At 39.4% G+C, this 24,420-nt stretch overlaps 1 protein-coding gene across 1 annotated transcript in view; it reads right to left on the reverse strand.

Annotated features, from left to right (window-relative positions):
* LOC5570081 (transcriptional activator/repressor MOT3) overlaps window positions 1–24,170 on the reverse strand; it is a 478,653-nt gene extending 454,483 nt beyond the window's left edge. The window contains exon 1 of the mRNA XM_021850381.1: window positions 22,605–24,170. The gene's annotated coding sequence lies outside the window, so the exon portion shown is untranslated. The remainder of the gene's footprint in view (window positions 1–22,604) is intronic.
* Window positions 24,171–24,420: the final 250 nt, after the last annotated feature.

A 24,420-nucleotide genomic window follows, 5' to 3' on the forward strand; every position in this document is an offset into this window, starting at 1 on the left:
GACGACGACGACGGTGACGGCTTGCAGGAAAATTTTGCACTTTTAACGACCTAGTTCTACTCCGAGCTTGGCATTCGCACAGTCAGCGCGAGTCACCCGACCAACGAATTGTAATAGAATTATTACAGATTTTGTTGGGAAACAACAATTTTGAAAATAAAATTTCTCAATTGAACCCTAGTTTTATGGAATTAAAGTTATCAGTCATATCGTACACTTCAAATTAAGTATCAGAACTCCAAGTCTAAAAGATTTCTTGTCGGAGCTGGTTTTCTCAAGGCTGCATTTTGGGACCAATATTGCACAATACTTCCACATCTGACTTACCAGAGTTATCTCAGGGATTCTAAAAAATCTTTGTTTGCGGAGACACAGGCCTCACCACCAAATGGCGAAGCCTGCGTGTCATCTGTAGTAAATTGCAAAAAAGTTTGGATGTATATCCTTCATACATGCAGAAAAAAAAATGTTATTTGTAAACAACTTTAAAAAAAATCGTTGCATTCCACTGCTCGGGCCATCATTCAGCGTGTGAGACCTCAACTCTCACGATTCAGTTTCTTCAAGGTCCACAGCTCGGCAGAAGTAAGGCGAAAAAAGCTGAGAAACGAAACGAATCCAAAGAAATAAAAAAACCCTATTAAATTACTGCACAATCACAGAGCGTGGCACAAGGCCTCCCGAACTCACCGACCACGAAGATCACACCATCGCTTGTCATAATAAACGGAAATAAACGCAAGCAAAAGCGAACAAGAGATTTCATCGCGGGTGACATCGACGCTTCCGACTGTTGATTTCCTTTCGCTTTATCGATCCAGTCGTCCGGTCTCGTTTTCTGACGATCGATGAATCGTTGATCCAATTATAGGGGACCGGGCGGGCACAGGAAGTGAACTTCGGCGGTGTCCGGATTCTAAGAGAGCTTGAGAAACTGGGAAACGAAGCCATAAATTACTTCCCGCTGGCGCCTACGGGGCTAATGAAGAGCCCCCGGAATGACATAGAGCACACACACGAAAAATCGCTTTGAATGACCGTCAACTTGGCCTTCATTAGCGTTATCTTTTCAGTGGATTTTTTCCATCTATATTTTATATTTTTGGATGTTGAGAACTAGGTGAACCAGTTTGATGGACAAATCTTAGATTGCAATCATGATAATGTTTCATGATTCTACGCCAAGATTGCTGTTGAAGAAAAGATGAAAGATTTTATTCGTAATTTATCATCGAATTATATTTTTTATGGTTCTTGAGTTCCTCAGAATTTTCCAGGTCCTGAAAAGGAGTTTTGTCCGAAGAAGGAGGTAATTCTTCGTCGAATTGAAGCTTTCCAGTTCCTGGAAAACAAGCTTTCCAGCTCTTGCGAAGGTAGCTTTCCAGCTCCTGATACGAAGGCTTTCCAGCTCCTGGAATGGAAGCTTTTCAGCTCCTGGAAATTAGGCTTTCCAGCTCCTGAAATGAAAGCTTTCCAGCTCCTGAAAAGGAAGTTTTCCAGCTTTTGGAGAAGAAGCTTCCCAGCTCCTGGATAGAAGCTTTCCAGCTCCTGAAAATGAAGCTTTCCAGCTCCAGGAAAGGAAGCTTTCCAGCTCCTGAAAATAAAGCGTTCAAGCTCTTGTAAGAAAAGGAAACTTTTTAACTCCTGGCGAGGAAGCTCTCCAGCTTCTGGATAGAAGCTTTCCAACTCCTGAAAAAAACAGTTTTCCAGCTCCTGGGAAGGAAGCTTTCCAGCTCTTGGGAAGGAAGCTTTCCAGCTCCTGGAAATATAAGCTTTCCAGCTCCTGGAATGAAAGCTTTCCAGCTCCTCGAAATGAAGCTTTCTAGCTCCTGAAAATGAAGCATTTCAGCTCCTGGAAATGAAGCTTTCCAGCTCCTGAAATGGAAGCTTTTCAGCTCCTGCAAAGGAAGCTTTCCAGCTTTTGGAGAATAAGCTTCCCAGCTTCTGGATAGACGCTTTCCAGCTCCTGGAAATGAAGCTTTCCAGCTCCAGGATATGAAGCTTTCAAGCTCCTGGAAAGGAAATGTTTTAGCTTTTAGAGAGAAAGCTTTCCAGCTTCTGGATAGAAGCTTTCCAATTCCTGAAAACAGTTATCCAGCTCCTGGGAAGGAAGCTTTCCAGCTCCTGAAAATGGAAGCATTCCAGCTCCTGGAATGAAAGCTTTCCAGTTTCTCGAAATGAAGCTTTCCAGCTCCTGGAAAGGAAGCCCTCCAGCTCCTGAGAAGATAGCTTTCCAGCTCCTGGAAAAAAATCCTTCCAGCTCCTGGAGAGTAAACTTCCACCTCCTGAAAAGGAAGTTTTCTAGCTTCTTTAATGGAAGCTTTTCAGTTCCTCGAAATGAAGCTTCCCAGCTTCTGAAATAGAAGCTTTCCAGCTCCTGGGAAGGAAGCTTTCCAGCTCCTGGAAAGAAAGCATTCCAGCTCCTGGAAATGAAGCTTTCCAGCTCCTGGAAAGGAAGCTTTTCAGCTCATGAAAAGGAAGTTTTCCAGCTCTTGGATCTGGAAAAAAGTTTACCAATTATCTGGATCCAAATAGCTGAAACACCTCATACTTCTTTCCAGTCGTCTGGGAAGTGTTGTTCCAGCCTACTTAAAAGAGGCTTTCCAATTATATGAAGAGAGGTTTTGAAACCATTTTAAGAATGGGATTTCAGATATCTGAAGAGCTTTGTTCCAGCTCTCTGTAAAGCTTCTTGCAGTGTCTGGGAAAAGCAGGCTTCTGTAACGAGGCTTTTTGGTCATCTGAAAAAGTTCTTTCCAGCTAACCAAAAAGAGGCTTTCTCGCCATCTGGAAGGAGGCTTTCCAGCCATAGCGAAAGAAACTTCCCAGCCATCTGGAGAAAGGCTTTCCAGCCAACTGAAAAAACGCTTTCCAGCCATCTGAAAAGAGGCTTTCTAGCTATCTGTAAAGAGGCTTTTCATCCATCTGTAAAATAGGTTTCAACAATTTCGAAGAAAACATTTCCAGCTCTCTGAAAAGAGGCTTTCCTACCATTAGCAAAAAGGTGTCCGGCCATTTGGCCGAATGCCGTTTGGCCTAATGCCATTTGGCCGAATGCCATTTAGCCGAATGCCATTTGGCCGAATGCCATTTAGCCGAATGCCATTTGGCCGAATGCCATTTGGCCGAACGGGTCATTTGGCCGAATGCCGTTTGGCCGAACCAAGAAAAAAGAAAATTGCTTCAACGTGATAAGGCGGCGTCCATTTATTACGTAACGCTAAAATTGGAAATTTTTGATCCAATCCCCCCCTCCGTAACGCTTTTTGTATGAAAAATTTTAAATTTTTGTATAAGCCGTAACGCTTGAGCCTACTCCCCCCCTCCCCCTAGAGCGTTACGTAATTTGTGGATGCCGCCTAAGTAGGAGTCATAAGTGTGGCCCAATAACTAATCAGGTGATTCATTCGTTGATTTTGATAATGTGGCCGAACGTCATATTTGACCTAGAGAATAATTAAAACGATCCGTTAATTCAGGATGAAGTTTTGAACTTGTGTCAAGACTCTAAGCTGATGGGTTGGTTTGTTTCCGGATTAACAGCGTGTGCTAGGTTTACTCCTGATTGATTTTCATCAGCATTTTATCTTCTTCTAATCATAGGCTGTTCTTTCGATTTATACTGGTTCCATAATTGTTGGCAATAATAAATCTTATTTTTTATTGGGAATTTTAACTTCTTTAAATTATCGGCAGTTCTTTGTAGTTATACTGATATAATAATTATTTGCATTACACTTGCTTTAGTTGTTATAAGAGATTGTTCCTTCTTTTGATCATAGGCTGTTCTTTCATATTTGAATTTTTTTCATAGTTTATTGTAATAATGGTTTCTAATACGCTCATAAAGAGTCTAAATAAAAACATATTTTTAGCGCAAGGGTTAACTTAGGAAATATTTCATTCTCCTCCAAGTTTAACTCTGCACCGTTGCTTTCGTATATCAATAAATCGTACGTACTCCGTCGAGAAAATAAGAAGCCAAAACTCGTGTTTGCTAGAACTATGAATAAAATCGCTTTATACGATTCGAAGCATTGAAGCGAATCGATGCTGCAGAAGGACGAAAAAGTCTTAAACTGTCTTTTAGTTGCTGTCAAAAGCTGACTACAAACGCAATGCGAAAAACTCTGCTGGCTACTATTACCGCTAGCTGAGAAGTTAATAATTGTTTTCATTTATGATGTTCTTCTTTCAGCATTGACTATTTCTTGAACTTTTACTAAAGAGCTGATTTATCCTTCTTTAAGAATAAATTGATCTTTGAAATTCATTAAAAAATCATGCTAACTATTATCTATCATCAATTATTTTCAATTTCGGCCAAACGGCATTCGGCCAAATGGCATTCGGCCAAATGGCATTCGGCCAAATGACCCTTTCGGCCAAATGGCGTTCGGCCAAATGACCCGGAACCAGCAAAAAGTCTTTCCACAAATCTGGCTTTCCAGCCCTCTAGCCACTTATCTGGAATGGGGCTTTCCAGCCATCTGGATAGAGGCTTTCCAGTCAACTAGAAGGAGGCCTTCCAGCCAGCTGGAATTGGGCTTTCCAATCATCTGGAAAAGGCTTTCCTGTCATCTGAAAAGAGGCTTTCCAGACATCTGGAAAGAAGCTTTCAAGCCATCTGGAAAGAAGCTTTCCAGCCATCTGGAAAGAAGCTTTCCAGCCATCCGGAAAAAAGCCATCTAGAAGTAGGCTTTCCTACCATCTGGAAAGAGGTCTTCCAGCCATCTGGAACGAGGCATGCTAGCAATCTGGAAAGAGGATATCCAGCCCTCTGGAAGGAAGCTTTCTAGCCATTTTGAAAGAGGCTCTCCAATCATCTAGATGGAGGCTTTACAGCCGTCTGGAAAGGGGCTTTCCAACCATCTGGAAAGAGGCTTACCAGCCATCTATAGAGTGGATTTCCAGCCATTTCGAAAAAAAAATCCAGCCATTTGAAAAGAGGCATTCCTACCATTAGCAAAAAGACTTTCCAGGAATCTGGCTTTCCAGCCATCTGGAAAGAGGCTTTCCAGCCATTTGGAAAGAGGGTTTTCAGCCATCTGGAAATAGGTTTTTAAGCCATCTGGAAAGAGGTTTTCAGCTATCTGGAAAAATACTTCCCAGCCAACTGGAAAGACGCTTTCTAGCCATCTGGAAAGGGGCTTTCCCTCTATCTAGAAAATGGGTTTCCAGCCATTTCGAAAAAACAGTTCCAGCCATCTCAAAAGAAGCTTTCCTACCATTAGCAAAATGTCTTTCGAGGAATCTGGCTCTTCATCCATCTGGAATGGGGCTTTCCAACCATCCGGAAAGAGGCTTTTCAGCCATCTTGGAACAGGCTTACCAGCCATCCAAGAATCTGGCTTTCCAGCCATTTGGAAAGAGGCTTTTCATCCATCTGTAAAGGGGCTTTCCAACCATCTGGAAAAAGGTTTACCAGCCATCTGGAAAGTGGGTTTCCAGCCATTGCTAAAAAACAATTCCAGCAATTTGAAACGAGGCTTTCCTACCATTAGCAAAAAATCTTTCCACAAATCTGGCTTTCCAGCCATCTGGAAAGAGGCTTTCCAGCCATCTGGAAAGGGGTTTTCCAGCCATCTGGAAAGAGGCTTTCCAGCCATCTAGAAAGAGGTCTTCCAGCCATCTAGAACGAGGCATTCCAGCAATCTGGAAAGAGGCTATCCAGCCCTCCGGAAGGAGGCTTTTACCCATTTGGAAAGAGGTTTTCCAGTCATCTAGAAGGAGCCATCTGAAAAGGGGCTTACCATCCATCTGGAAAGAGGCTTACCAGCCATCAATAAAGTGGGTATCCAGCCATTTCGAAAAAAATTCCAGCCATTTGAAAATAGGCTTTCCTACCATTTTCAAAAAGTCTTTCCAGGAATCTGGCTTTCCAGCCATCTGGAAAGAGGCTTTCCACCCATCTGGAAAGAGCTTTTCCACCCATCTGGATATAGGTATTTTAGCCATCTAGAAAGGGGACTTCCAGCCGTCTTGAAAGAGGTTTTCAGCTATCTGAAAAAAGGATTCTCAGCCAACTGAAAAAAGGCTTTCCAGCCATCTGGAAAGAGGCTTTCTAGCCATCTGGAAAGGGGCATTCCAGCCATCTGATTTTTCCAGTCAACTAGAAGGAGGCCTTCAAGCCAGCTGGAATTGGGCTTTCCAATCATCTGGAAATAGGCTTTCCAGTCATCTAGAAGGAGGCTTCCAGCCATCTGGAAAGGGGCTTTCCAGTCATCTAGAAAGGGGTTTTCCAGCCATCTCGAAAGGGGCTTTTCAGAAATCTGGAAAGGGGCTTTCCAGCCATATGTAAAGAAGCTTTCTAGCCATCTGGAAAGAAGCTTTCCAGCCATCTGGAAAGAAACTTTCAAGCCATCTGGAAAGAAGCTGTCCAGCCATCCGGAACGAGGTCATCTGGAAAGAGGCTATCCTGCCATCCGGTATGAGGCTTTCCAGCCATCTAGAATGAGGTCTTCCAGTCATCTGGAAAAAGGCTTTCCTGCCATCTGAAAAGAGGCTTTCCAGCCATCTGGAAAGAAGTTTTGCAGCCATCTGAAAAGAAGCGTTCCACTTAGCTAAGTTAGCGCGGACAGCTAAGAAGCTGCCACGGTTAAAAGCGTAGGCGAGATAAAATTGTGAAATTATAGCACAAAGCGTAAGCTAAAGCGAGTAGGTTTATAGCAAAAAGCCTCCCACGTTACAGTACTAGGCAAAAATATCGCCACACATGCACCAAAGCGGGCGCCATTCCAATTTCATGTATGGACAAATGAATGTAGAGCACTACCATATATGTACAAGAGAACGTAGTTTCTAATCCTTGAAAAAGGTAAAATACATTACCGAAACCGTCGGATATTGAAGCAAAACTGTTCTTGCTGCTCTCAAAGACTGCAACGGCCGAAAATACCTCGTTCATAGCTGCAACATCCAGTCGTCAAGCAACATTTCCGTTACATCTAACTTTACTATTTCTCATACTTATTCTTACATTTTCAATAATTCTATTGTCTTTTTTCTGGAATACTTTTCATCCCATTCACTAGCTTCATTCATCTGTTCCTGTTTGACAAATTTTTCGTATTAGTATAATCATGATTGTAGTTCTTAAAAGCTGTTAGTGCTTTTTCAACAACACAGAAAAAGGTAAGAATCATTTCGAAAAATGTTTTTATTTGTGAACCTTATTGGAAATATTGATGAAGTTTCACATTAAAACTTTAGATGTATCCTACAAGTTTTTTAAACATTTTGTTTTTGGTTTCGAGGTGATTTCAAACCATACTTAAACTAGACATATATCAAATGCTTTTGAAGAATCCTGAAAGGCATCAATTAAAAGAATTTTTAATCGGTTGCGAGTAAACGGATTTGAAGATTTTGTTTCCCTTAGCCAACTTGATCTGTTTTGAAAGTTTTCGAATTTTGCCCTATCTTTCCTAGAAAAAGCATAGAAGAAGCTTTGAAATTTAAAATTCTCAAGTAAAGTTGCTTGAGATTTTTGAAGAACTCATACGAGTATTGTTAGAGGTATCTGCTGAGAATTTTAAGAAAAAAACATTAATATTTCTCTTGAAACAATGTTTTTGACGGGTAATAGTAGTTTTGAGGTACAGAAAAGCTGAATATGTTTCTCGAAGGGGTTGTCAAGTACTCTGGTGATAAATGCTTGTTTTTCCTAGAGGAAGTATTTAAAAATATATTTTTCAGGCCAATTTTTTGTGTAGCAGTGAATAGTCAGTGAAAAGATTAAACGATTTTTGAAGTAATTAGTGACAAATAAATAGAATATTTTTAAACGATGAAGTATCATAGATAATTGAAGCAGTTATCCATATCGAGCAAAAACTCCAAACCACTAACAAAGGTGAGCCCTGGATATATGCAGGGGAAAAGGCTCGAAGGAAAATATCCAGATAAGTCCAGGTTATTGAGAAATCTGAAAGTCTGATAAAACTCTCGATAAATGTGGGCTTCGTGGCCGTGCGGTTAGTGTCGTCAGGCATTTAGCCGCATCGTGTCAAGGAGTGTGGGTTCGATTCCCGCTTCAGTCCGGAAAACTTTTCGTGAGGAATGTTTTCCGACTGTGCTACTGGGCGTTGCATGCTAGTCCGTTGTCTAGTGTGGTGCTTCCTTCAAAGGACAAATCCGTCCACTGGAAGCATAAGCGTGTTGGTGTCTAAAATAAACACCTGAAAGCCTCAAAGATCAGTATGGAAGCGATTTAAGGTATAATCAAGAAAATATCCGAAAACCGCAAAAAAAGGTAAAACAGCTTAGTCAGCAGATTCCTGTAGTTGATTTGTTCAACATTTGTTTCGAAACCAGTAATAAAATTATAGCAAAACTTCAATTATCATAGGAAATCGAAAGAAATGCGTCCACATACTCTAATTTGAGTTGAGGAATCTTGTTGACTGACTTGGATAAGCTCTTTTAAAGAATTTGTTAACCTAATTGGACATTCTCGTTGCTGAAGGATCTCACAAAATTCTGTCGGAAACTAGTAAGAAGATTTTTTAACGAAATCCCTTGAGATTTATGAAACCTTTTCCATATGGAACTTTTCAAAGTAGAAAACTGCACTACTTCTGTAGTAGTTGATCCAGGTCAGTTCAAATTGATATGATTCGTCACAGGATAAAAGATTGTTCTTCTTCTCTTTTTCATATGTGAAACAAGATTTTTGTAGTTTTTTGCCCCATAGTGGCAAAGTTGATCCAAGCAATCCAAATCTCATCAGTACCGAAGAATTCAAGAGCAAAACAGAGCCAAAATGATGAACCCAATTCCGATGCGATTGACCATGAATTACCAAAACCTCGATGCGTTTTTTTCTCTTCTTCAAACAACACCCCAGTATATCAAGTCTCAACAATCACAATCGAATCAATTGTGGGCATTATTGGTTTGCTTTTTTTGCTCGAGTGAGCTGCTCACGTGCCGACTCGTGAATGAAACTCGCTTCGGAAAATCGTTGTCAGGCAGAGCCCATTGTACCTACATGTGTAATGCTCGCAGACACATTCCGATCGGATTGGGATTGACCCGTCCCGTCGCGTCGTCCAACGTGAAGCACACAACCCGCGAGATGAATGGCAGCCGTTTTCTAATCCTGTTATTAACGGCCCGGGCCGAGCACATTCATTGTGGAAATGCCAAAGTCGTTGAATCGAATTTTGACAGTATCAAAGTGTGTCATGCTTGTTTAATCGGAGCTCTGCACTGGAAGAAGTTTACACGAAGATATGGATGGATTTGTTGGCTAACACCAACATTTTAAATACACGTTATTAGTATCATTTCAAACAATTTGGCGGGACTGAAAATTTGTTTGAAGATCAAGAGATTGTTCTTAAGATAAAGTTTCGTTTTTCTGTTAAAAAATGGATTATTATATATTTGTTACATTTGGCTCAAATGCCCTCAATGTGATTTTTGAAAGTTATTTTTTTATCTAGCACTAGTGGTCCCGGCAAACTTCGTTTTGCCATCAAGTAGGCCGTTGAAAAGCGCAATGAAACGAATCATACAAAATTACAGTCCCATTTATTCTTGTTTTGCCGACATTCCTGGAGAATATCCTAAGCTTTTTATACATACAAACACGTAGGAACACTTCAGCAATATAATTATTGAAGAATTTCAAAAATCCAATAGACCGTTCTCAAGCCATTTCGTGACATACAAACACCACTCCATTTTTATTTATATAGATAGATAGATAGATAGATAGATAGATATATATATAGATAGATAAGTCCTAAGTACCCCACTTCATCTGAACAATTGATTCAACCTTTTTCCTCGTAACAAAATGTATACTTGAAGGTTATGAATTATCAATTGGCAAAAATTGAATGTTCGTTGATGTGGACCATCATTTCGTTCAAAATAACTGTTTCAAAAATCTTACTGATGAACGAAAGCAAGTTTGTTTGACGATAGCTAGGAGCTTCGACTGCATTTTTTCCGTTTTCAAAATTGAGCATTCACACTAACTAACTCCAGCATCCCAACTAGGGATAATTGCAGAGCATCCTAATTGTTGCATGTTTCACACACCTACCGGTGATTAGCATCCCCACAACAAACCATATCGCAAATGGCAAACGCATCCACCACGCAATCACGCAGTCATTAAATGCTCATTTCGTTTTCCTTTGAACTCGATTAGCTCAGTTTCACCCCAAAACCCGGAGTCGGTACCATACCCCACGCTCAAAGGTCCGAAATCACTGGAGCGAGAGGAACTTACAACTTACTTACCGACAGAGCATTGCCATGGTTTGTGATTAGCTTGGAGATGAAGTTTTGTTTGACTGACAGCTTGTGCCCCGTTGGTTGTGTGTGAGTCACTGTCACGGTCGGTTGTGGCCAATCTTGCTCGGTCAAATGGCGCGAAAAACTGTGGTTGGACGCGTGGGCTCATGATGCGAGAGCACGTGGGAGGGATTATGCAGATTTGGGGTTTGAAGGGCCTATCTGAGCAGGAGAAAGTGACTAAGAGGGGCTTATAATTGATTTCAGTTTTGGTATTATTTTGACAATCTTTTTCTAACAAATTGCATTTGAGGCAATTGCACTAAGCGTATAAAACATCACGACTTTTTCATAATTTGTATACAAAAATTTTGAAACTTTGAGTGTTTCTTTCACAATTTGGTAAAGAAATACTTAGACGTGCCTTTTTATCATTTTATTGCATTGTATAGCAAATTCATTTTCTTTAAACTGATAGCACCACTTGTTTTTCCTCTTCTGAAAATACTTTTGCGATTGATTTTGCGTTTTCTTGCAATCTGCATTGGCGTAGGAACAGGGGGGGCAGGGGGACCGCAATACTTATAACCTTTCAAAAGTTCAAACTTTGCCTTAGCCAATTTTCCAAAAAAAAAATCATTGATTCTGTCAAATTTCTTCATGTAGTTTTCCCAAAAATGTTATTAAAAAATTTATAGCAAAGTTCATCAAAAGTTCTTCAGGAATATTTTAAAAATACATAGTAAATTGCGTCACAAATTTTCCTTTTTGATCCTTTTTGATAATTCCTATATTTCCGGGGATTTGAACCCGGATTATATAGGAATTATCTACAAAAAGTATTTTTGGAATGCCTCTCTGCTTCAAAACTTAAGAGAAAATTTATTGAAAACTCCCAGGAATATTTTGCTTCCAAAATAAGCATAGCGGTAAAGTAAATCTGTGGAAAAACATGTAGAATAATAACAAGGCTGGGAATAATTAATAAATTTTTAAAGATATTCCTTGAAACATTACTTTAGAAATGCCTTTATAATTCTGCAAAAAATCCATATTCTTGAATTGAATTCTTGTGCAATTCCAAGGCGGAATTCTTAAAGGCTTTTTGGTCGGAATATTGGGAATCCAGAAGTCAAAGAAGGAATTCTTCTTGATTTCAAGAATGATTTCTAAAGAAGAATCTGATGGAGCTCCTAGAGAAATTTATTTTTTAATTCATTAGCGAGATTTCAATTATCCTGCAGTTATTCATCTCCAGAAAAAGAAATATAGATAATCATTTATCTATGGTTGTTTCGTTATCCATCTATTGTTTCTATCTGCTTTAACATTTTGTTGTTTCTCCTTCTTTGGCATGACGCTCTCTCGAGAAACTTCGTTAAAAATCTTTCTCCAAAAGCAACATTTTAAAGAATCCAAAGGTAAAGAAATAATTCTAGGAATATTGAATAAAATCACAATTTTTAAACGTATGATTCCTGATTTCTGTAAGTCCATCAGGAATTCCTCAACGAATTTCCAAAGTAACGCAAAAAATTCCTCTCAATTCAAAAATATTCCCTCAAAAAAGTTTGTTTGGAATTTCTGCAAGTAGAAAAAAAATAGTTTTTGGATTAATTAGTTAGCCATACTACCATGAAGTTTCGGAGTTGATGCTAAACATTTTCTAACATGTAAGAAACAAACACTTTCAGTAAAAATTCCATTTGTTTTAACATCATTGCCCATTACAAAAGACAATGAACATGAACAAGATTTTTTGTAGTTAATCTTACACAAGAAACAGCACAAGCTTTTTCTGTGAGGTACATCGTCAGGAATTTCACCAAAAAGTATCAAAAACTCATGAAATTCCAGACAAAAATTCAGTATTTTTTTCCAAATTCAATTTGAAGAATTTTTGAAAAATGAAAATATATTCCTTATGGAATTTCTAGAGAATATTTTTTGATATGTTCAAGAATGAAAATTAAAATCCTTTTGTAAATCTGTCAAAAAAATTGTTTTTTTAATTAGAATCGATAATGTTGTTTAAAATAGAAAATCTTTGGAAAATTCTTGGGTGGCTTTTAGAGAGGACTCTGTGAGAGAGAATTTTGAAGGAATTCGGGGATCAATATCAAATTGATTTTCAGACAAATCTTAAATTTTCTGTGAAAATAAAGCAGATAGATTTGTGGAAAACTTCTCTGACAAATCACTAAGGACATTTCCCCAATTGAATCTTATGAAAATCTGGTGGCATATTATATTCTTGAATTAATCATCCAATTTTTTTTTTGCAGGAAGTCCTAGATAATATTTGCTGCGAATTTTTCAAGCAAACCTTAAAGAATTTCAGAGGGATTTTATGAAAGATTTTCTGAATTATTTGGTGAATGAATCTGAAGCGAAACTTTAGGAAGAATCACGAAGGCAAAGTTGGAAAAACCTTTAAGTGCACTCTCCGATGAGCTTGTGGAAAGAGTCGAGTATTGGTGATCTTGAAGACAGTTTTGGTAGTATTTATTGTACTATTTTCTGGAGAAATCCTCAATATATCCAGAAAATCCTCAACAAATTATTAGTGAACAACTGGATTATATTTTAAACCAAAAAGTTCATTTTTTTTGTGTAATAAGTACGTAGTTTACCTTCATGGAGAAATGTTCAAAATTTGGAACTCTCCAAGAGCAAATTGATACAGATTCTTCGAAAAAAAAAATTACGGTAAGATTAGAAAGCCTAAAGAAACTCCAAGAAAAAATCTGTTAAATAATAACTTCTAATCGCGGTAATGATTTTCCGTGGGAGTTCCAGCAGGAACTTAGTGAAAACTAGTAGGGGTAAGTCCAGAATGCTCGGACACTTTTCGTTGAAAATTCATAATTCTAAAAGTACATTACTTTTGGCGTGAATTTTGTTACTAATTGAAAGATCTACAATTGAACAAGAGGAATAAAATATGTGTGGCTCGTTAAAGCGGCACAATATGTTTTTGAAAGCTGTCACACTTTTTGTGAAAATTTGCAAAAAAATTTAGGTGTCCTCTATGCCCGGACACTTAATTCAGTCAACTCGTACAAGTGAGCCAGTTGATGAAAATTCAAACCAATACCATAGACTGAAGATATAACATTTGTTTTTTTCTGCTTCATATAACTTGATTATTGTTTTATGCACTTTTATCGAGAAATCAGTGTTTTCCAGGGGTCCAAAATTAAGCTTAAGACTTCCTTATAAATACCGTTCTGATTCAAATTCCGGACAGCTTTAAATTCCGGACACTTAACTTTGTATGGGAAAGGTTTCAATTGAAATGTTTCAAAATTTGCCGTTCAAAAGTTCCCAATTTGGAGGCTCGTTTTAATATTATTTATCCATAGCAATCCATGAAAATTTACAATGCTCAACTAGTTTTGACGTTTTTCTAATGGCTGGTAGTGTTTATTTTACAATTCAACTTTTCCAACTTTGCTTTTCACCAGCTGTCCGGAATTTGAATCAAACCGTCCGGAATAGAAAGCAAAAGTGAGGTGGTGTCCGGAATGAGAATCATGAAGAGGGCATACATTTCTATTTATTGAAATTAATTGAAGTTGTGGTATTCAAATCTTCACCTACCATTAGAAAGGTGAGTGTCCTGATAGCATGATAACGCTAAGGAATCGTAAAGATTGATTTAATTTATATACTTTTAGGTGGCACACACTTCAAAGAGGCCTTAAGTGTCCGTAATATGAATCAAAACGGTATCCGGCCCTTAAAATACATGTCTCTAATTTCATAATCTGTGAAGACAGAAACGTGATATTCTTCGTAACCTAATAACTTCTCAATAGGTATTGTATTATGGTGTTAAACTTTAATATTACTCTTGATTTCTGAAAAAGGCTAGTTTCCGGGTATAGAGGCTGTCCGGCCATACAGAACTATCCCCTAAACGCGTTCTGGGAGAATGTACTGGAAATGCTCGGAAATAATTCATGAAGAGATCCCCGATATCTGAAAAGTTCCTGCAAGAATTACAAAGAGATATTCCTCGTGAGTTCTTTGGAAGAATTCTTGAAGGATGTTTTACTGGATTAGACGTATATTGAATATTTTCCGTAATGAAAATTGAAATTTAAAGTAATGATACAGGATGTGAGACAAAATCACAAACATATAAAATGTATGCAAACTACGTAATTTGTGAAAATCATGATTATTGCGAGCGACATTACTTCGGTAAGTCAACAAATTTGCTAGGCCCCCACCTAGGCCCCCTCCAGGAAAAAACCCTAGCTACGCCAATGGCAATCTGCAGAAATTACAATAGATATCCGTCGATTAATTTAGCAATCTTCAATAAGTTTCATTTTTTTTCTTAACATTTTGTGAGAAAAATTGGTGACCACAAAACTCAACATCACTAGCTGAAAAATTAAACTCTTGTTCGTCGCAAAACAAAAAAATGAAATCCACAACAAACTATTTGAATTTCCAATTCTACGAAACAAAATCCAATCCACCCAAAAGACATAATTGCATTCATGGATCTTCGCCAAAGAAGTGCGTCAGCAAACCATTTTTGTTCGCACACCTCCAACACGCGGTTGGCTAGTTCCCAAGATTAGCAACTTCCTGTGACTAATCTCCGTTGACCCTGATTTGCGCCGAGCACTTAGGCGGTTGCAGGAACCAGAGAAAAAAAATCCTCCAAACTATTCACCCAATTTACTACAACAAACACTCGCATCGGCTGTCCACCACCGCACGGTTCTTCCCACCGAAAATCGAGCACTTGAATTTCGTAACAATTCATCATGCAGGGAGCAAGAAAAAAAAACCTCCTAAAATTTCCCACCATAATTTCTCCCGCAGAGTGCTCCACCGATCCGTCAAAGCAATTTCCAACCGGCCGTCTCTGCTATTGTCCATTAGAGAGCACTCGCTGCTGCTAGGTGCTGCGAGTATCTTACCCTGGGCTAGCGCAATTGAACTCTCTGTACTCACAAACTAAGTGACCCGCTGCCGAAAGGGTCGACGGAGAAGGCAAGGGGCACGATAATTGCTCCGCTTAAAAGGGCATTCAGCACCCTAAAAACGGGGATGACCTCCGCGCGCACCAACCAACCGCCATGCCGTCAGTGCAACTCGCCATTTTTTTCGGCTCGGCCGCCGTTGGTCCACTTTCTGCAGCCGCAGCCACCGCACCGGGGTGAATCGTTATTAACGCACATATTTCGAGCTTGGGCTCATGGGCGTAGCGATTGCTATGAACGAATTGGTTATATGAGATGGATTGAGGGTGGAATATGGAAGCAAGTGAAAGATGCGATTAAAAAATACGAGGAAAGGGACGTGCTTGGGATAGAACCCATAACTTTCTGGATATGAAGCAGAAGCGGTAGCTTCTACACCACCAACCCCGTCCATTCGAACTCCCGATATGATAAAAAGTCGGGTTTGTGTCTCCAATAGTTTAACCTTTTATGCAAAAATATGCAATCGTTTCGAGTGAAAACCCCCCTGATTGGAACCTGACTTCCTCCATGAGCTTGATGCTTTTTTATTCTTCTCAGCTGCTTCGCACCGCGCACTTGAACCACCTATTTTTGGGTTCACTTTTCTCGAACCAACAACAACAATGGCAACAATTGGACCCATCATCATCATTTGAATTTTTCGGTTGGGCAAGAGACTTTTATACGGCGGAGACGCTTTGCCGCCGTCGCCACCACAGCCACTGAATTCTCAAAGTCCGAACAGTTCGTTGTTGCCAAAAATAGAGTCAGTCGAACGGAGACTGCGAAAACCATCAGCACCGCGAGTACGATTCGCAAATGAAACAAAAAAAAAAACGCTAACAAAATAGAGAGAAAAACCATGATTGGTCCACCTAGCGGTGATACGGCCTTTCTCGTGGAATCCCAAGACGGAGAAGCCGTTGGGGATTCAAATACTATTTTGGGCAAAATTTGCTGACGTTAATCAAATTCAATTCAGCGTTAATGTATTGCTTTCTAATTGACTGAAGAAAAATCTCCTAAAACATACTAACATCCATGAATATGGTATATTGAGCCATCCGAGCCTTCCGCAAAATCCATTCTTGTCGCGAATCGAAAGCCTTTCCGCGAAACAAGCTGCGCGAGAAATACCTACAAAAAAAAATCGATCATCAAGCGCGCCATTCTTCTCATTATCGCGCGTGGTTTTCCCTCTTGTTACCTCTCTTTGCTAGCTTTTCAAAGCCATCTCCGATGACTGACAACGCACACCACGCTACCTTTCTATCCAATAATGGAGCGCTGCGAAGGGTGGGGCGACGATCGCAGCATGCGGGTGAACCGATTCGAAAAATTCAATTTCAAGGCCTTCTGCTGCTGCTGCTGCATCTGACGTAGTTTGTGGCTGCCGTCCAGTCTCGTTGGCTGTCGAAATCTAGCTCCAACGAATTTTTGACCGACGGGTGGACGGGTGGACGCTCTGATTGACATCACCCTCGAAAATCCGTTGTTTCTGTGTGCTGGCGCGGATTGTCTTGCCGAGAGGCCGAGATCGATCAATCGATCAGACACAACGGTTGATCCTATTGTTGGATGATTGGGTGGGGTGGGAGCTGCCACCACCCTCCGTGACCGTAGACACGATGATTGGCGGGATTTCGGCGGTCGTTGGACTACTTTGATCCGAAGAATGATCCTGAGCTGGGCAAATTGGAGAGATTCCTGGTAGTTTTTGAAATGCCTTTACCAGATATGAATTACGGTCTACGGTCCATAATCTTTGCATTGCATTGATTTTGTGTTCTTTAACTCCATATCGCTCTATGAAGTGCTAGATAGTTGATTATAGTTACAAATATTGTAGTTCAATAAAAAGTGAAGACTGACTTCTTATTTTTCTTCTTATTGGCACTACATCGTTACTAAGACAAAGCCTGCGTCTCAGCTTAGTGTTCAATGAGTAGTTCCATACTTATAAACTAAAAGCTTTCTTTGTCTAAGTTGCCATTTTCACATTTGTATATCGTGTGACAGGTACGATGATACTTCTATGCCCAGGGAAGTCAAGGACATTACGAAAAAATCCTGAACCAACTGGGAATCGAACCCAGACACTTTCAGCATGGCTTTGCTTGGCCGCGAACTCTAACCACTAACAGTGTTGCAATCCGACTGAAATAAAAACTTCTTTTTAGACCAGGTCTGATCTACGCCAAGTAGCACCATTTTGCCGTTTAAGTTCATTCAGCAAAATTTGTCAGCTTTTGCATCCAGTTTTCAGACCCCATGGCGCTCCCATCCACCTCCATCCAGCCACCAGTCGGAATGATAAATGATGCCATTTACTGCCGATATGTATGCAGCCTTCGGCAAACTGTCATTCACCCACCGCAGACTCCCGGCGGGGAGTCCACCATTAGAGGGCGGTCACACAGATTGAATTCAGCGTCCATTCCATAACTTCAAGCCAGTTCGGACAATGGCCCATATACCGATCTGAAGCGTGCCGAAAGTTTTCAATTAACATCCCAATGGGTCAAACAATGAGCAGTATGAAATGGAAGTTAACAAAAAGCCTTCCGAACATGAAATTTTAACTGTAAACGTGTAGCAGAACTGTAAACATTTGTTTAAGAAAAACCAACTTTAGTACTATACCATTTAATTCCACTAGAGTTTGTCTAGTACACGACACTGAAGACGGCCTTACAGTTGAGGTCGAAATACGCGTATCTGTCAAAGGATACAAACTCTAGTGGAATTAAATGGTATAGTACTAAATTCGGTTTTTTCATCTACTTATAGGTATTCTACTAAACAGCTCGAAGATTTATTATCGACTTTAGTACTTAACCATTTATTTTCACTAGACTTTGTTTCTTTTGACAGATTCGCGAATTTCGTCCTCAACTGTAAGGCCATCTTCAGTGTCGTGTATTAGACTCGATTAGATTAAAGTCGAGTCTAGTACGCGACACAGGAGAGTATTTTATAGTTAAAGTCTACGAGATACGCGTATCTGTCAAAGGATACTAACTCTAGAATTAAATGGTATAGTACTAAATTCGGGGTAATAAATTCCACTAGATGGTGCGAAGGTTTAAAAATTACTTATTTTATCAACAAACATCCGGAGTTTAGCTAGAAATCTGAATTTTCTAGCGTAAGATTCATGAAATTCCAGTAGAATTACTAAAGTTATGATAAAAATACGAAAGAATTTTGTGGCTCTCTGAATTTCTGCCGGATTTGAGAACAGCATGTTGATTTCAGATAAAAAGTACAAATAGGTAACCAATTAGACCAGTAATTCCAAACTTTTTCAGAATAGAGACCCCTTTGAAGCTTAACAAACGTCTCGTGGACCCCTAAAGTTGGCCTTTTGTTAAAATCAACGTTTATGGAAACCTACCTAGCTCACAGCATGTTTTAATTCATGTACTGGTCAGGTATTCTTAAAAACCACGTCTGTAATGTACCACCGATCCTTATGGCGAACACCCCAATGTAAAAATTATGCTCTGGAAGAATCCACTAAGAATTTAGCCAAGAATCTACCTAGTACCTTTCCAAGAGTACGACAAGGAATTCGCATACACAACAAAATCCAACATAAAACCATTCAAGGAAAGTATGATACACTACTTGGGCACCAAATTGTGGCTTTTTATTCATCCAAATCTCTAAAACTCAGCAGTATGCCGTACTTTTTTTTTAAAAGACACCGACTCGTTAATGCTTCCAGTGGACGATTTGCCCTTTGAAGGAAGCACCACACTAGACAACGGACTAGCATGCAACGCCCAGTGGCACAGTCGAATAACATTCCTGACGAAAAATTTTCCGGACTGAAGCGGGAATCGAACCCACACCACTCGATGCGGCTAAATGCTTGGTAACACTAACCCCACGGCCACAAAGCCGACTTTTGTACGGTATCAGGATTTATTTATTTATCGAACGAACAAAAATAGAAAGAGGGAAAACCAGCCGAATCTAGTCATTTGCGGAGACGATTAAAACGTGGCAGATAAATTTTTAACACATCCGTTCGCGCGCGCTGCCTACTGCGATCTCATAAGCAAAATGATCCTGCAAAAAGACGAATAAGTCGTAGACCGTTTTAGTTACTGTCAAAAGCCGATTACATACGCAATGCGAGAATCTCTGTTGGTAGTTTTTACTGCTAGCAGAGAAGTGAATAATTGCTCACATATTGGATGTTCTTCTTTCAGCACTGACAGTTTCATCTAATGAGCCAATGATTTGTATATCAATGATGATTTATCCTTCTTTAAGAATAAGTTGATTTTTTTTCTTGAAATTCAGCTTTGAAATTCATTACTAATGCATTCGACCACATGGCATTTGGCCAAATGACCCGGAACTGTGCGTTTAGTAAGTATATCTAACCTGCAATCTTCAATCATATTGAAGGAATTTTCACAGCATGTTTTTGAAAGATACAAATATACAGTTGAAAGATTAAACAACAAGTTAAATGGCTTCACGGACCCCCGGAGGATTCATCACAGCCCCTAGGGTTCCAAGAATCATCGTTTGGGAAGGCCTATATTAGACGATGTAACACACTGCATTTGTTTACGCGAAACAACATTCTTCCTACTGTAAGTAACATATTGTTTCTCTCTTGATTGTCGGCATTCAAGAGATTAAATTAAAAGCAATTAAACAACCAATGCTCTGTGTCTATCGCTAGCTTCTCAGGCGAATCCTGACCTTAAACCTCTACCAACCTCCAACTCCGTAGCACTTATGTGACGATAGACACCAACGTCGATTAATCAGCGTCATGCCACCGATTTTGTATTTCAGTTCGAAAAATTCAATTAGGTTTATAATAAAAAATAGCGTAAGCAATATTATGGCATTGGTTTGAGAATACTTATAGACAATCGCACATCAATGTGTCAAAAGATTTCCTCAAAGAATGTTTCAGGAAGTTATCAAGTCATTCACGAAACGCGACGCGAGACAAGACATAACACTTATAGTTCTTTCTATCGAAGCCGTTGATTCAGAGATCACTTTAGTGATTATATCAAGAGTATTCCAGGGATTGTTTTTGTTGAATTTCTCATGAAAATTTTCAATGGATAACACAGCGTAACAAAAATGACATTTTTGCGTGTCTCAAGGATCAAATTACAAGATTACAAGCTGGCAAACTTGCATGCAAGTTGGATAAAATACTCATTTTTTACATTTTCAACAGCCCATATCTCAAAAACTGGACATGCTATGATACTTTTGAAAACGGCAATGGATTCAGCAACCTTTAATTGAGTGAATAGCGGTATTTTAGTGCTTGAGGCAAAAACGTGTTCCGCAGTGTAATGTTTCGGATACTTCAATTTTTTTCAAGGAATATGCAAGAAAATCCTCCAGAGACACCTCTAGGAATCATTAGAAAACTATCATCATATTCTGCCGGGAGTCTTGAAGTGGATTCTAATAAATATTTTTCCAGAGGTGCCTAATAGTTCAACAGATTTCATCAGGAATCCTACGTGGGATTCCTTCTCGGTTCTTATCATGAATTCACCCTTTTCCATGTAAAATCGTGTAAAATTGTTCCCGAACTTTAAAATGAATTTTCATATTAGTTTCTTCGTAAAGAGTATTAGAGACACGTACTTCTTGGAATTCTCCTGGTAAATTCTTGAGGAGTTCTAATGAAAATGTTATTAAAGATTTATATTGAGCATTGTACTGTGAGTTCCTGTAAGAGTTTATTCTACTACATCTTCAAAACTGTTTGATCACTGCTTAAATTTCTTGAAAGTTCCCATTCATCTTCCAACTGATTGAGAAAAATAACGCCTGTGTTAAGGACTGTTCATTGTACGAAGTGGACACCGGTTTTTTGTGCATCGTTCAACTTTTATTGCACAATGTTGTGATAATAAAAGGAATCACCAAATTAAATAAATTTCATGCTTATAAGGCACAACGTTTGGAACGGTATTTTCTGGAGATTTTCAAAATCAATGATTATTAGAAATTGACTGGAAAATTCGACAATCTATATTTTTTATTTTCATAAAAGGCTTGTGCTTCGAAAGCATCATCAACAAAAAGCCTGCTTGAAAATATCAAGTTTTTTTTTTTAAGCAACAATTTTCCAGATGTCATGAATTCAGTTTTCATCGATTTTATTAGAGAAAAATATTTTAAATTTAAATAGAACTGATATGAGTAAATTTTTTAGGTTTAAAGTTGGTGCTGATGGAAGTACTAACATAGTAATAATATGAAAAATTACCTAAGCCCTCAAAGATTTCCCTTTTTGTCCATACGTCATATATTTGGCAGAATAGAAAAACAAATGCATTATTTTCAGAAGACTTCTCAAAGCACAATGACAATCATAAAAACTCGGAACATTGCTATAATGAAATTGAATTTGTTTTCAATGTTTTATTTTCATGATGTGTTATTCTGAGATAACCTATCAAAACATTCTGAGAAAAACGCTTACAATTTGCTGTAGATTGATAAAAATGTCTACAAGAATTCAAAAGCATGATTTTTTCACAAACCGCCAAAAACGATCAATTTATACTTAAGGATCTGGCTAAAACTCACAATTTAGCTCTTATTTATACAAATATAGTTTCTTTTTGTATCTTAACCAATTTTTAATTTTACTTTTTTGCTGGGAGAAAAAGGATAGTGTATCAGCAAATTAGGCCATAAAGAATAAATTACTTGTGTAACCTAGTGTCAGAGAATGGTGGATTATTGTTGATTTTTCCTACGCTCTTCCTTTGGTAGATTAGTTAAGGATACCAGCATACAATTTGTCCATAAAAATAAGGATTTTTGTTATGCAAAATATAATGCTTAACTTTGATTAACAGTTTTTCTTACGTTATTTTGGAAAAAAATAAGTTCTACAATCAAAAGCACTTTGCAAGATTTTGTATTTTCACAACATTGTAGACTAATAGTTTAACAATGCACGATTTTATCAATAAATACAAAATATATAGCATAAACAAGGTGTCAACTTTATAAAATGAACAGTTTTCACTATAAGTTTAATTGCCCAAAAATGACCACAAAATACTATAATATATATTGATTTTGTCGAAGGTGCCTGAGAGATTTCCTCTAGATATTTTTGTAATAGTTTTCCAAGTATTGCTCCAAGTTATTTCTTAAGAAATCTTTCCACAAAAATCAGTGTTCATGTGCTTTTTGTCAATAATATTTCCATAAGTCAGTGACTTGTGGGCCTCTACTTAAAAACCAGAAGATATTGAAATTGTTGCTTGGGATCTTTTCTGTGTTACAAAGGAAGTATGTGGTAAACTTAACATTACTACATATCATGCATCCCGCCCAATGACTTACCACCACTGCAATCAATAGATGATAACTGCCGCAGAAGAATTCCAACAACCTCCAACCAAAAAGGATGCACAGCTGGGCCGAAAAGGCAAGCTTAGTGTCAACAGTTAATCCACTCAGCTCGGGGAACGGAAGACGACAACAACGGGAGGGTCACACGCACTTGTCACTTGACACTTGTCAGAAAATGTCGCCCCGGCGCGCACTACTTTTCCCTATTATGGGCCCCTTTCAGCCTTGTGATTCGATTCACTGCGCTTCTGGCGGTGGCGGCTGATCTCCGTTGACGAAAATAGAAACAGAAAAACAAATCTCAAATCCCGATTCAAAGCTGCGCGCATCGAATAACAGTCGCCATTAGTGAATCTATGTGTGTGTGCGCGCGCTACGGATGGCGATTAACTGTACATTTCTTCTTCTGCGACGAAGACGACGAATCACATTACTTTCTCACTAAATGATGACTTTTTTTTTTTCTGGTGGAGGATTTATTTCGGACGCCTAGGCGATAATCACACTCTAGCTCTCGGGTCGAGTTGCCTCACTTGTTTCCGTTTTCACCTCTCCTCAAGAGATCCACCGGCAGATCATCTAATTTTAATATTTTTTTTTCTTGAAGCGGTAACCATACACTGAAACAAATCTGTGGCTTATTTTTCAAATCTTCTTCCGTGTCTTCGTCTTGGTCGTCGTCGTCGTCGGTGGGAGATGATTTATTTAGGAGCACTGAGGGGACTTTCCCGATGGCTTCCTCCGGTGTTGTGTTTCGCTTCCACTTGTCTCGTTATCGATACGATCAAACTTTTCACCGACCATCCAACTGTTTCACAGTGCTTCTGTTTTATTTACTCATCACCTTCTTTCATGCCGAAGCCCAGCTCTGAGCCTTCACCGGCCGCCGCCGCCGACGCCGTCTTGTAGCTATTTTTCGTTCACTTGGCGAGCTCGCAGGCCGCAAGAAATTTACATATAATTTTCCACTCGACAGAGTAAAATTAATTAATGAACTACGTTTTTTTTCGTTACCACACTTGCGCACTAACATAAAAAACAAAAACTCTCCCCCTTTCTATCGGCTGGCTAGGGCGAAACTTTTCACTAAACTGTTTTGCTTCAGTTGCAATCGACTGATTTTGGCACGATTCGGCGTTCGACCAAAAATTTCCTCAAACGTAATCATGCAAAGCGCTTTTGAACACTCTATAAAACAATATCACTCTTGTCTAGGATCTAACAATCCCCAAAAGAACACACCGATAAAACAGATCACAACAGGGTTTAGGCTTCTAACGATTGAACACAAAAGAAATTCGCAAATCCCCCTTTTTCGCATCGGGTTCGTCACTTAAAAACTTCGATCAAGTCTCCCGGTTTCCGGACTCGGATGATGGTCGCGATCTTCCAAAGGTAGGGCGGCAAACCCGACGGACCTCAGCTCGCTGGGCTGTGAGGGTAAGAAGCGAACACCACTGCACTGCGCTCTCTAGCCCCTAGCTAAAAACTATCTCTACACAACCACGCTGTGTCCACACAAGAGGGGCGCGTTATGCCGATGTCGTACCTCTAGACCGACTGACCGAGTAATACAGTATTGGGCCCGCTGGAACCCGATTCGATGCCCCCGCCGCTTTGCACACGCGCGAGAGACGATCGCGACGAAGATGGAGACGACGACGACGAAGACGATGGGATTTGCGCGACACAGTTTGGGGCCGACGACGACGACGACGACAGCATCTCTTGGAGCCGCTGAGAGGAGAATGGGGTGGGTGGACGTTTTGGGTGCTCACTCTCTTCGGCTGATCGCTTGTTTCACCGA

Source organism: Aedes aegypti, chromosome 3, assembly GCF_002204515.2.
Source record: "Aedes aegypti strain LVP_AGWG chromosome 3, AaegL5.0 Primary Assembly, whole genome shotgun sequence".
Taxonomy (NCBI): Eukaryota; Metazoa; Arthropoda; class Insecta; order Diptera; family Culicidae; genus Aedes; species Aedes aegypti.